Here is a 15,064-nt window from a genome sequence, read left to right as displayed (position 1 = left end):
ATATCTGTGTTCGCATTCACACGACCACTCGATACTATTGGCCCCTTTCTTCCATCGTCAGCTTTGGTTAATAGTTTCCATGACACGCGTATTCAGGAGTACTTTTAGTATTGCTTTGGGTGCCGGAAGAAATACACGAGATCGATGCACTTGGGGCCATTTTGAAAGAAAAGGGAACGACACGAAAGCGTACAACATTCGATGCATTCAGTTATTCAATTCCCTATTTTCCAATTCAGTGACAATACAGTTTTGAACTCTCCTTTCTGTTCAAAATGGCCCAGGTCATTGGGGAAAGGACAAACGAATGTCTTTTAATTGGATACTTAATGTCACCCAACCTTGACTCGCTTGAAAAATTTAAAATATTTTCTATTATTTATAGAAAATGAAGTCTTTGCTTCATCGCCATCTTGTTATCGTCTAGGCTAGCGAAAGAATTCCACCGCAAACGAGATCGACTAATTGCGCAAAGTTTGATTTCGAAACTTGCTTGTCAACATACACGTCGTGATATGCCATCGACATTTATCCTCACTTTTAAAGAATAATGGACAGCACAATTTGTACATTTATATAAATATCTCCGTGAGGTATGAATTATATCAATCCTACAGTACCAACATGGACTCTTTCGTTCTCCAGTTGTTCTTTATACAGAAATTTTGTTCTAGAAACAGCGTCATTTCCTTTTAAAGCTAGCGTTGAAATTATTTTAGCCTGCACACTAAAATTTTGTTCGCAATTGGTTTAACCTCTTAAGCACGGCGCGCTAGTCCGCAACTCTATCTCCCAGGTACGGCGCGCTTGTCCGCGACTCTGTCTCGCAGGGACGGCGCCCCTTGCCGCGGAAGGCACAAAAGCCACTATAGTGGTTCCTACAGTTACAACTGAAGCTTTCCACGGAAGCCACTATAGTGGCGTACCGTTCACACTGATGCTTTCCACGGAAGCCCTTGTAGTGGGGTACCGTTCACACTGATGCTTTCCACGGAAGCCACTATAGTGGCGTACCGTTCACACTGATGCTTTCCACGAAGCCACTATAGTGGCGTACAGTGCTTAAAAGGTTTGGAAACTTAGCGGTCTCTGACTCTCCATCTCGGTAGAATAGACGACCGAAGAATCGGTTGCTACTCAGCCAAAAATGTCAAAACCGGCATCGTTTTTGAGCGAATTAAAGCAGTCTGCGCAACAGAAAGACGACTCCCGCAACGTTAGTCCAGTCTTATCGTTTTCATCGATTCGGTTCTCTCAGGGAAGCGAACAAAAAAAGAAGTGGCCCAAACTAAGAATCACTATCCAATCCAACTAGGGGTCTAACAGAACACTTGCCACTGCTCGACCTTGAACAAACATCCCAGGAAGACCACCGACAATGTGTCTGTCTCACTGCACACAACCACAGTCACCTATTCCCTTCGTCAAGCGGAAGAGAGCTTCTTCTTGAGCGTGCAGTACGCGGCGAACCTGAAAACGATGAAGTTGGAGAAGAGGACAGCAATGTCGAACCAAAACCTCCCATCGGGCATCCAAAACTCCTCCATAACCGTTCTGGGCATCTTGTAGTGGCAGTACATCTTGGTACAGCTGAGCATTTCTCGATCAAACCCATACAGGGCGACCACAGTGGCGTGAATGGCGTACTTGAAGTAGCTGGCGTAGCTGAAGTAATAGAGAAAGATTGGAATGTGGCTGTAGAGCGCCAGGAACCCTGCGAGAACCAACAAGGAGCAGGTGGTGATGGCTGCGGTGAACGTCCCGTTGACAGGATTCATCAACGTCCCGATTAGAACGCCGTAACTTTCAGCGATCAGAGCCGTGAGGAACGACACGAGCAGGAACATGAAGAATCTGTTGGCGTCCATCGGCTGGTAGCTCAGAAAATACGACACTGCGCAATAGGAGAAGGTGAATAAGACCTGCAGAGGCAGTGTGCAGACGATGGTGGCCGCGTAGTACGTCCTCAGCTTGTACCAGTTGTTGAACTTCTCCTTCTTCAGCGTGGGAAACTCCAAGGGGAACCTGAGGACCGCGGGCATCATGCTGGTGTAGCAAATGTACACGCAGGTGACGAACAGAAACGCCACGTTATTGACGGTCTTGCTCCCGTCCTGTCCGCAGCCTGTAAACAACAGACCCAGAAGAATCCCCACGCAGATGTGCAGCACCAGCTTGAGATGGGTGACCGTCCAATCGCGGAACAACTGCACCATGCAGCGATTCAACAGCACGAAGAACCTCTCTATCTCGGTGGGCGTCTGGATCAGCACGGTGGCCTTGTCCTCCTTGAAGTAGCAATTCTCCTGGGACTCCGTCTTCGCGGCGGGTGGCGTTTTCCAGCAGTCGCCATTGCTGGCCAGCTTTACCAGCTGGTCGATGTAGTCGCCGTACTCCCCGCTAACCACTTCTATCATGAAGTCGGCGGGGTTGTGGTACTTAGGGCATTGCAGGCCGACGCCTTTGAAGAAGTCGATCGTGTTCTTCGTGGCGCCGTCGTACACGCACCTGCCGTCTACCAACAGGTACACGTTGTCGAACATCTCGAAGATGGCGGCGCTGGGCTGGTGGATGGTGCAGACGATGGTCCTGCCGGCCTTCGCCAGGCTCTGCAGCAGGGAGATGCACTGGTGAGAGGACAGGGAGTCGAGGCCGGTCGTTGGCTCGTCCAGGAACATCACCGGGGGATTGTCTATCAGTTCCAGCGCGATGCTGAGCCTCTTTTTCTGACCGCCGCTCAGCGAGCCGCATCTAGTCTCCTTGGCCTTCATCAGGTCCAGGTTCTCCAGCACGTCGTCTATCAGCATGTCTTTCGCTTTGGCGCTCAGACTGCTGCCAATCTTCAGACCCATCGCCATCCGCATCGACTCGTTCACCGTGAACAGAGGGTGCAGCTTGTCGTCCTGCTGGATGTAGCAGGTCTGCTTCTTGTACTCCCGCCAGGTCTGTTTCCCTTCCTTGCCCCTATACTCTATGTCACCCTTCCAGGCGCCGCTTTTGAAACCTGTCAGGATGTTCAACAACGTCGACTTTCCAGCCCCCGATGGGCCCATGATGGCCGACAGTTCTCCGGACTTGAAGCTCCCGTTCACTCCCTTCAGGATCTCCTTCCTCGGACCACGAAGTCCCCTCCGGGTCGCATAGCTCACGTTCGAGAACTCGATGTCGACCGCGTGAGACTTCGGCAGGTTCACCAACACCACGCGCTGAGTGTACGTAGTCATTGTAGCCTAGTGACCCGTCGGTGACCCGCTGCGAGCCGATTGCTCCGCACTGACCCTCTTTCCGCCTCCCTGTTCACCGAACCGCCAGTACGATAAGTGTATCTATGAGACTAAACGGAGTCGGCCGCAGACAGAGTCATTGAAGCTGGAAACTTTTCCTGAAAACTGATTCGCTAGCTGACGCTTTGCTGAGAGCTGATCTGAGACGATTAGCATCACATCTCGGTCAGATTGTTGCCGAGGTCAGGGTTTACGGGGTTGTTTCTTCACAGAGTTGGAGGCTTCATCCGCATCTCTGGTCTCTGGAGAGTTTTCTTGGTTATGAAGATCGTTGGAGTTTGTTGGCTACTATGTATTGTTGTCGTCTATGGGTTGGCTACTGCCCCTTGTGAATGTTAGACGTTCATCACAGCGCGAGACGGTTGCGCAAGCGATTGCCACACGAAGAATTCTCCTAGACGAAATAATCGGTTGTGTTTTTCCTTAGTTCTCCACGTCGAATGAAGTCCTCGTGGTCGCTTTTCCCGCGGGAGTTATCGGTCGCAGACTGTCGGGGCTGGCGCAGCTTCGAATCTTCCTCTGTATCTGGAAAATTTTGAATACTGAGTTGTTTTAGGCGATTGAGACGAGGACAGTTTAAAATACTTTTAACTAATAATTTTAACTAAGACACGAATTTTGGCAAATCGAACTGTTTCCTTTTAGCAATTTTATTTATTTCTGCGAGCAAAATGTCCCTCCTTTAAGAATATTGACGAAAACACAGTTTTGTTTTGACAATCTCGAATGCTACGTGGAATTCAGTTTAAAATATATTTTCAAATAATTTCAACTAAGACAGAAATTTTGGCAAATCGAACTGTTTTCTTTTAACAATTTTATTTATTTCTGTGAGCTAAATGTCCCTCCTTTAAGAATATTGACGAAAACATATTTTTGTTTCAACCATCTCGAATGCTATGTGGAATACTGTTTTCAAATTTTCATACATGAAAATAACCTATTTTCATTAAAATATATTTTAAAACACCAATTAGAGCAGAGGATATACTGATAAGTAGACTGCGGATCTTTGTGCATTTATGGCTTATGAACATTTTCAAACAATGATATAATATAAAATTCGATAGAATTTAGTAAAAATAGGATTCTATTTCACCCTACTTTCTTAAAAGTCTACAAAAATTGGAAATAAGTACCGATACAACAAAAATGATTGGACCATTCATTAATAAATTCTGGATTTGATGTATTTATGATCAAAATGAGTATATCAAGTGCAAAACAGTAAAAACATTCGAAGAAATTAAAGATACTGTTGTGTTGTAATCGACTCGCTGATATTATTTTTAAAAAATGTGTATTATTCTAATTTCTAGTGCGTAAAATAATTTTTAGGGCGTAATCTTTAATATGTGACTCATGTTGCACACGATATCGCTTCTATTACGGATGCAATTTCGCTGCTGATCATACTGATTGTGCAACATTCTGGCACGTGTAGATTATCAAGAGCGTCCGTTATTTGTAGCGCCCGACTCACTTTACTCGCCCCGTGCTCCAGTTATTAAGAATTATGAAGAATAATTGTATCGCTAGTAAACAGAAGCCATCGTCTCTGGTCTCCGATTGGCGTTCGAATGTTCGAACACGACCTCGATAAATCGCAAAATATTCTTATTCTTAGAGCTGTCAAACTCTTGTCAGTTTTGTGAATCCTTGACTCACTACAGTTGTTCAACGGTTCGCAGAATGAATTTCCATGTTTCAGCTCGAAGGTTGTTTGTCGACGATTAGATAACAATTGACATAAAGTTTTGGAGGATGAAAGTGAGGAGAAGGGTAGAGCTACTTAAAAGAATTGAATGTTTATTACTTTATCATTTCATTTTCAAACGGAAGACAATCTTGTTTTCCGAATTTGTCTTAATGCGAGTTAAAATGTGAAAATATTCAAGCCTCAAAAAACAATTAAATAACTGACAGCACACTTTTTAAATGGAAAAGTTAAGGAAACAGTTAATGTAGGTATAAGTTACGGTAGATATCTTTTAACTTCGGTCATAACAGTCAACATTTCCATAAATCTATGCAAACAATCCATTATATAAATCGTCTTGCGAGTGGGGAGCCGTCATACATTGAAACTGACTTCGTTTATTGATTAAGTAACTATAGACGTTTTAATCTTCGTATGACAGTACTGTGAGTAATGATAGCTACTTTATTGCGAGGTCACATTTTTTTTTCCTACTGCTTCCGGTTTTTACACTTATTTTGCTCAGTCGACTAAAGCGTGAATGACTGATGAGTAAATGATCGTCGAACAATCGCTCGGTTGAATCTGATTGATTGATTTCAGGGAACAGCAGTTTTGGTTCTACCACTTGATTTTCAGTTTATTTTGATTTCTAAGTTTGGTGGCTTTTTGATCCGCTAATTAGCATAAATTAATAACAGCGGTCGGTGGTACGTGGTGCCATTTTATAATGCCTCATTATTCGCGTCTGCCGGCACAGTTTTACGATACGTGTCATGTAAACGTGACCTTGAACCACAAACAATGGTTCATTTTGCATTGTCGAGGAAATTTCAGTCAGCGCTGTTACTTCAGCGGTTGTCCCAGACTGTCCTCTTACGTGTCTTTCTTCTTGTTGACCTAATTGTACAATCTGACAGCTGCCTCTAAACAGTTGACATATTGTGCGTGTTAAACGTAATTATCAGGGTCATATTATGTCTGGGAGATAGAGGATGAACATTTTTGTTGTCAATTGCAAGTCGTACCACATTCTAGCTATTTTGAGATATATATCTCGAACACGCGTTCATCTCTTTTTGTTTTTTAGAAAATTAAATTTTTCTAACGTTATCAAATAGAGTTCGAATTGTGCTTTGATTATTTTGCTAATCTTGTCTGGAACAAAAATGTCTTCTTCATCCCATCCCTGTTATTTTTATTATTTAATGATTGCTATGTAAGTGAATTCAAAGCAGGCGAAATTGGCCGAATTTCTGATAACTTTTTTACCAAAGGAATTTGATAAAATTAATACACAAGCGAACTCGATTCTTGCCGCAACTTTGAATTCATGTTTGTTAAAGAAACTACAAATGGCAATAAAACGTTGAACTCCAATCACTATTTTTATGTTTCAAATTCTGCATTTAGTTCATGCAGAACGTTTGCTTCAAACGATACCAAAAAAGTTTGATTTTACATGAGGATTCGCCGTGCTGTCAGAGTTACACGTAATGCGTATTATCATACTTAAGGATTACTGCACAGAAAAAGGCCTGTTCAAATGGCAATAAAATCGGATTTTGCGTAACAATGCACAGGCCAATTCATAAATGCACATTAATGCACATCAATGTTCAAAAAGAAGGTGAGGTAATTAATTGGTTAAGTGGACACCGCCGAGGAAGAAGTTAACGCTGTTCTTTTCAAAAATTCATATCGCAAAAAGGCGCGGAGATCGATCACGAATGCATATTCAGCACATAACCGCGTCTATGAATTTCCTGGATGCATTCAACGGATTTCACAGATCATAATTTCTGCTGGATTGAAACCGATTATCCCCAGTGCATGGAAAATTTGGTCTGCAATTTATTTACGGGTGCAGTCTATGCATTTTTCTGCATGTTCAAGTGTCTCAGAAAAAAATTGATGCGATTTATTTGTCCAAGTGACAAATAGAGTTCACGCCCATATTTACGCACGACGCACAGTGGGCAATTTCGACGAAATCGGATTCAAAATCAAAGAACTTTCGATAGAAATGAGGTAGAGTGATGAAACTTTTTTTAAATTAAAGCTGAAACTTTGTAGAATATGAGAAAAATAGGGAGATTATGGTGCGAACGTTTTTTAACCTTGAGAAAATTCGTTAAACTTGCACAATTTCAAGAAAATTATGGTTATTCCAATACCACGCGCGGAAAAAATTTTTTTTTAACATGCTATACATCATTTCCCATAGATTTTTTCACGCTGATTTCAAATCTGGTCTCAAAATTTGTCTACAACCTCAGGATTTTGCAAAAAATAGATTTTTGTGACAAAAACTAATGAAATCATTTTTTCGTTGAAACGATTGGATGGTAATAATCTCCCTATTTTTCCCATATTCTACAAAGTTTCAGCTTTCATTTAAAAAAAATTTCATCGCTCTACCTCATTTCTATCGAAAGTTCTTTGATTTTGAATCCGATTTTGTCCAAATTGCCCACTGTGCGACGCCAAGAAAATTTCCTCCTGGCACAAAGCTTCTGCTGCACAAGCGCATGCGTGCGCATCGCTGCGCCCAAAAATTTCCCGGACACGTCGACAGCGATACTACGGGTGAAAATGCACGCGGAATCGTAAAAGGAGAGGAGAGTGCTGGAACAATGTTCTCGTTTGTTTCGAGCGGACGAGAGACCGCAACCCTTCTGCATTATTATGTGCAGCGGCGATTGCGGTAAGACGAACGATCCAGCGATAACGAAGCCCCGCGCGGATCCCTGGCTCGCATATTTTGAAAAATATGCTCGTACAGGGATACATACTAGGATTGCGAAAACTCCGTATAAGCCTGGTTCGCAGAAGATTGAGCTGTGCATGCCAATGACGCGGCGCGTCGTTCGTTAACGACACGCTAGCAGGTAATCGCTAGCCGTGGTTCAATCGCGATGATGAGGCGGTTCTGGAGAAAGGTAACGAGACATCGGAAAAGGGGGGAGGGGATGCACATTAGGCAACGATTGCCATTAGATGCACGATTATTAACAATGACCGTGCCGAGCACAAGATGTGATTGCTATACGCGTTCTTTTATCAAGATTACAAATTCGTTTAGACCTCTCTCGCAATTTTCATAACAATATCTGCTTGGACGAAGAAATTTATTTAGCAATGTCTAACGGAAGCATCTTCGTTATTTCAACAATTATGAAGCACGCGAAACCGATGATTTTAATTTTTAGCCTGAAGAGAAACTGTTTGAATCTTTGCAATGGGATTTAGCACGCATACTTATTGGTATTTCAAGTGTATCTGTGATTTTTTTTATCTTTGTTATTTCTATAATTGTGACGCGTGCGAAACCGATGATTTTAATTTTTAGGAATTTTTTTCGGGGAAAATGTTCGAATATTTGGCAGTGTGCGCATCTGTGATTTTTTAAAAGTACAGATAATCAAAATTACGCGAGTTATTTATTTTGTCTGTGGATTTGATGCATTAATGAATTACTAGATTTAGAGAGTAAAGACATTTGGGGAGTTCGAATCTATTGTTGCATGGTAGTAGAATCAATAAGAGAAGAAGCAATGTAAAAGTTTTTAGTAATGTCATACTGTAACGTTGTAAATAATTCATATAAAGTCCGATGTCATGTTTACGAGTCTGTGTTTAAAGAATTACGAGCTATAACGTCCTGGTTATGAATCAATTGCTGTCAGTAGTAATAAATCTTTAGCATTTATGGTCGGAACAAGAGGATAAAAAGCAGATGAATAAAAGTACACTGCTTTCAACTTAATAACATTATTACGAGAAGTGTTCAACTATTATTGAATCATTTGGTCTTGTAACCAATGCAGAAAATTATTATTTCGCATAAGAATCCTGGCCTAAACTGCCAAACATTATGCATTCATGGCACACCAAAGTCTTCGAACGATTCTAAAATAATCAATTTAATAGAATTGTACAAGGGTTTATATTGTGCCTATTAAAATTATTCAAAGAATTTCATAATTTTAAGACGAAGCTCTCGAAAACCAAGAATTTGCTTTATTTTAAGCCATAATGAGATTATGGATGTCCCCAGGCATCAACGGAGAACAAATGATTGAACAATAAGATATCAAAAATATAATATTTAATCGAATATTTTCCTATTTATTTTCAATTTTGCGGTTACCACTTTCGGAAGAAAATTCGACTTTAGAATTTTATTTAATATCACCTGAAAATTATCAAACAAAAATATCAATCTGAATTGCATGCTCTAATAAGAGCAATGACAATCTTCCTGATTATTTCGCACGCAAAAGAAGCAACATGGCGGCGCGTCCTCAGCGTTTACCGTACACGAACTATTGCCCACGAATTGCCCCAGGCGTTTCACTTCTTTCACGCTCATTAAATCTTATTTGGACAGCTTGCTGTCTTTTTCGATATTTTTATTGGTTTCCCTTTAGCACGAGATTTGTCTATCCCGCAATTATGTTGATATACCGGTCCAACCTCGAATAATATCTATTACTGAGTTCCCGACTATCATCCGGAATTTATGACTCCGGCCTTATGCTTGATTGGGTCTCCGATATCATCAGACGCCAACGGTCCAGTGGCAATAAAATATGCGTAAAAATGCCTCTTGACGTAGAATCAACATTGTGCCTTTTCCGACTTGGAGAAGTACCTTGAAATTTGTGAATGTACGGTTTTAATTGTGATGAACTGTTGGAACACACGAGCCAGTGTTGTTCACCTTGACTGCCCTAGTAGGAATATTTTCGACATTGTTTTGTATAATAGATGAGTTTCCTGGCTGAGCAGGCTCGTGGCAATAGGGCTTCCTCTTGTCAAAACAATATTCAGAAATTCCAAGATACATATTTAATTATTTCATAGAATTCTACTTTACTTTCTCGAGACTGAAGCTGCTCTTAATATATTCTGTCAATTAAGACACAAGGTCAATTGAAAGGTCAGTTTGATTCCACTTTCAGGCGAAAGCCTCTACTTTTTAAGGAAATTCCGCTCATTACAATTTTAGAAATTTAAAACTGCAAATTTGTCATTGACTAAAACAATTTTTAATGTTTTCTTCTTGTTGTGCTCCTAGAAATATGATTTAGAAACGTCATAACACAAAGTTGACTAAAATTCAATACAGTTTTATTTCATCTCCTTTAAACCAAGTGTATTAGAGGAGAATTTCAAATCTTGATTTGAATGATTCAAGAATTTTTTGAAGAATTCTTTTTAGATTTGTTTCTGAATTGAATAGAGTCCTATAATTGATTAACAATATTTTTGTTTGTACTAAAGATTGCTGTTAAATCGGTCTACAGGATTGATAGAAACGATATTAAAAGTACACGTGTGCGGAGTGAGTAATTTCCAAGATGGCGGAGCGCTACCATCCATTTTGACACTTGTAACATTGTGCGACATGCAATCGGAGTGCTGGAGAATACGCGATCACGAGCTTGATTACGGGATAGAGTACGCTGATTATATCGACCTAAAGCAAACGATTCCTTGTCATTGATAATGAAGTTTCTTGCCCGAGTAAGGAATTGTTTGATTGCAAATTGCGATCATTGACAACGAAGTCAATTCCTTCGCTCGTTACCTGACATTAACCTTCCTCATCCACTGTGTTTTCAACTTGCTATCTTATTATGGTTGCGCAACTTCGTTACTTCAATCCGTTCCAGGCAAAAACACACATACATTACAGGATTCATTAAATCGTCAGTGCAACTGTGATCGAACTCGTAAATTATTGTTGCTGCGTCAATTTTACGCACCGTTTTGAAATCGAAATTCTGTGCGCAAATCCTGTTTTACGAAAAAAAAAAAGAATGGAGCCGCGACCACTGCGCATTCACTTTCGTTGACATTAGAATTTAATAGCGGCGCCATTATCACGAAAACATATGCACTCGTAACTGCGTTCGGCTGATAGCAGGTTGCACCATTATCTTATCACGGAATAGTTTCGTTTTCGCTTGAAAACATCGACTTCGTTGAGATCGATGTTATTTCGATCGACGTCAATTCGTAATCCGCTATAGTAATCGTTACACTAGAACTTTGTGCACGTGGAGTAAAAACGAGTTAATGAAATTCAAAACAGCGGAAAACAAACGAATTGAAAAGTTTTAACATGTTATCTTCAACTCCTCGAGAAGGAAAAATTCTTCTGATGTTTCTTGAAATTGAAGCGGATAATTTTTATGTTGCACAAAGATCCGCAGTCCGGCAAGTAACTTTTTTTGCTTGTAGGTGTAGCAGAATTTGATGCATGTGGCGCTATAGACGCGACCTGTGGACGTTATAACCGTTTGTAATCGATTAATCATGCGTGCTTGACACGGATCAAATCCGTAACCGGTTTCGCTTGCAAAAAACCGATTATTACATCAAGAATAATTTTCTTGACGCATTATGAGATTGTTTGAACTTCGATTCTGAGGCTGTAGAAGAGGAAGTAGGAAGTTAATTGACTGTAGGGAGTCTATTTCCATAGTCTGTAATTAAAAGAGGTCTTGATTGGTCTTTAATTAACTTGCACTTTTAAACTCATTCACCGCAGTATCTCGATCCACGTGCGCATTGTTTTTACCATTTTGCATAATTGTCGTTGATTCGCATGTAATAACAACGAGCTCGATTTCAGTATTTCGGTAATGAGTGTTCACAAAAAATCGAAAACAAATGACACTTTGAGTTTTCTCGAACCTAACCGTGATATAAAAAGAAATCTTTCGAATCACGATTCCTTGTCGACAAAAAAAAAGAAAAAATATTTTTCTCGATCTATCACTCTTTCTCTAAAAAAAAAAAATTTCCAAGGATTCAAAAAATTCGAAGAACTTCTGTGCAACGTCCTTATGAATCTTTAATCGAATAGTGAATAATTTATGTGAATTACGTGCAAATGGATACGTTGTTGTATCACGTAAACATCGATCACACTTTTTCAGGTGGTTTTTCATTAGTTTAATCTACACAGATTTGTCACAATCTATCTCAACTTATGTTAAGCCATGCTATAGCACAACAGCATAATACAGCGCAACAGTTTCATTATCAACACGATCAGTGTCGAACGCAATTCATTTTACCGGGCGAGCATTAATAACGAAATGAAAAAACGATGGACGTACCCAGCTAATTAGAAACGTCGATTCAATTTATTCTCCTCGATTAAAGGATCAGATAATTTTGCGTTGGCATGTTATTGTTGTATTGACTCTGTTATTGTTTACTACTGCTTGACAAAGTAACTTGATTCAAATGTTTGTTTAACACCACCGGACGATAAACGGAACTGACACGCATTGACTTCCGTACGATTTTTAGTATAACTGCAATAATTGTGAAGCAAAAACTCAGAACCAAGACGAATGTAGTAATTTTAGTGTTAATATAGTAGACTATGAATGAGTTTCCCTTTGGCAATTATTAGACTGGAGATTTCATGCATTTGTTACAAAAACAAAAAAAAAAAAAAAACAGTTAAAACATTGGAACAATTAAAAAATGTTGCCATATTATTTTTTACCAATTGAATTGACTAGAAAGAGAAATATATTTGTATTTTGCTTCAGTTTGATGCAATCGATAAAATATTCATTTTGCATAAAGATCTGATTGTCTTCAGCCGAAGAACGAATTAGCATTTCGGCAAACAAATTTAAGGCACCCGAAATCGATCCAACACGGCTCCAATATAAAATGTTATAAACTTAAAAAGTTCCGCGGTTCATTGCTAAATCGCTAGTTTCCAGTAACGGCGGTGAAAAATAATTTATCGGCTGCATAAATTACGTTCAATCTATCGCGGCACCGTCTCTCGCACTCGATCACGTACATACTTTCCAGACGATAACACAGAAAAATCCTCACCTTTAGATCTCTGTTACCTAATTCCGTAACACATAATTCAACGATTCATAGACTCTAACACACAGCCAGCAAGCATGCTGAGACGTCATGAGCGCATAAACGTGACCATAAACGTTGCCCACGATCAATACTGGTGTGTTTGTTAAATAAAATAGCTGTGGCCACTTCGGAGTGTTTTCTCGCGCACTTCGGCTCGCGAATGGTCGGGCACTCACCGAGGGTCGAGGCTCGGCTCGCAAATATCTCCCCGAAGGATTCACCGGACCGGTCTGCCTGGATCGCGGTAGATGGATCGACGCGGACCCAAAATTTCGCCGACAGCTCGAAGACACCGCGCGGGACAGAATGCGAATCGCTAGCGGTTCGAGTCCGCGAGGAAATCGCTCGATGCGCCCCGCTCGATCGCGTGCTCTCCGCGTCTCTCGCCCTTCTAACGCGCTCCTCCCGCTACCATTTCTGTTTCGCGTTAGATTACCGGCGCTCGAATCGGCAAACCTGTCCGTGGACTTTGCTGTCGACTCCTCGAGGTCGCCGGCCCTCTTCCGCTCCCGTTGACCCCGGTTTCCGTCGCTCGATCCGCCCACGAGCACTCCGGCTTAGGGTGGTTCTTATTTTCCCGATCGTTCTTGCTGGTCTTGACGCGAAAACAACGCGTGCAAATTAGCGACAACGGGAAACGGTGCCGCGGTTGCGTCAGAGTTTTACAATTCTAATGAAATGATATCATTTTTAAATCTACAGTCAATTCTCGCTGTATATGTCCGGGAGACATACCCGAACCGTATTGTGTTTAATGTTATGTGTTATGTTTTGCGTCCGGGGACCCTCTCGGGGTACGCCCCGCGGTAGTGGGGACAATTCCGCGACGTTTATCATCCAGGCTCCGGCGACATGTATAGAGAAGCGTCGTTTAACCGTTCCGGAAGGTAGAAATTTCCAGCATTGTTAAATCTGTGTTGAATAAATTCCTAAAAAATTAAGTATGAATATTCTAGGTCGGTAGAATTGTTTAGTTTTCGGGTTGACGCATTGTGTCCGAGTACGAAGAGTCAATCTTGCTGTAAAAAATTCGATTACTTCGTCAGCCGAGAGACTGAGATTTATCTGAGAAGTAATATTTCCCAAGGGGGCGCCAAACAAATTCGAACAGAGGCACGTCAGCCTATCGACGTTTACGCAGATATCTGCAAACCCATGGAGACGGTAATTAGATGTTAATCGCCGGACTGATTGGCCTGGCTGACTCGGGTAAAAAGCGCCGAGGAAAATCGGAGGCAACGTCAGCAACCCAGTTATTATTTATGCGACCGCTTGACACTGGTAACAGTACAAATTGCACGGTTCGTGTGCTCCGATCGCTGCCAGTTTTATCCACGTGGTCCGTCACGGATGCTGTCCGATCGATGACGCCGATTCAAACCGATTAGAACCGAAGGAACCGGTATGAAAACATCCGGCCACGTGGCGGCCCGGAAGATCTCGCCGCGATTGTTCCGCGGTTGCGCACGCGTTCGTGTAACCGCGTTGCATCATCGTCGATCGTTCTACCGTCTACACCCGACCAGGCGCAATTCGTCAAACTCGTTGGCTCGCGTATAAATCTCTATTGCTAAATCGATACGCGGTGAACGGGCACGAGAGAAACGCCGCTGGATCCTTTCGTCGACGAGTCCGCGGACCGCGATTAGTATTGTCGCGTCCGGTGGTTCGATCATAAATGAATAAACGCTCAGATAAAGAATTACTATTAATTATTATAGAAAAATCCGATGATGTCGCGCGAGAGGAAATAAAATAAGATTAAAATATATGTTAGCAATTCTACGAAGTTAGGTAGCGCGGAAAAAGACTTCAACTTATCTTCCTGCAAGACACGCAGACGAAGATCAGTTTACACGTTGGAAAGAAAAGAAAAAGAAAAGACGTCTTTTCTTATAATTCGGCATAATTGGATACCCTTCCTGCTTGTTTCCAACGTGTAAACTGATCTTCATCTGTGTGTCTTGCAGGAAGATAAGTTGAAGTCTTTTTCCGCGCTACCTAACTGCGTAAGAATTGCTAACGTATATTTTAATCTTATTTTATTTCTTCTCGCGTGACACCATCGGATTTTTCTATAATAATTAATAGTAATTCTTTATCTGAGCGTTTATTCATTCATGATCGAACCACCGGGCGTGACAGTATTATGCGCCAGGCGATT

At 41.4% G+C, this 15,064-nt stretch overlaps 1 pseudogene across 1 annotated transcript; it reads right to left on the bottom strand.

Annotated features, from left to right (window-relative positions):
- Positions 1-260: 260 nt before the first annotated feature.
- Positions 261-13,224, bottom strand: LOC143358877 (ATP-binding cassette sub-family G member 4 pseudogene; annotated as a pseudogene). The gene is made up of 2 exons (XR_013083021.1): positions 13,077-13,224; positions 261-3,809 (listed from the first exon to the last, which is right to left on the bottom strand). The product of XR_013083021.1 is annotated as an ATP-binding cassette sub-family G member 4 pseudogene (transcript).
- Between the last annotated feature and the right edge of the window lie 1,840 nt (positions 13,225-15,064).

The sequence above is a fragment of the Halictus rubicundus genome, chromosome 1, assembly GCF_050948215.1.
Source record: "Halictus rubicundus isolate RS-2024b chromosome 1, iyHalRubi1_principal, whole genome shotgun sequence".
Taxonomy (NCBI): Eukaryota; Metazoa; Arthropoda; class Insecta; order Hymenoptera; family Halictidae; genus Halictus; species Halictus rubicundus.
Note: the sequence above shows the minus strand (reverse complement) of the source record. Positions and strands in the feature narration are given on the sequence as shown.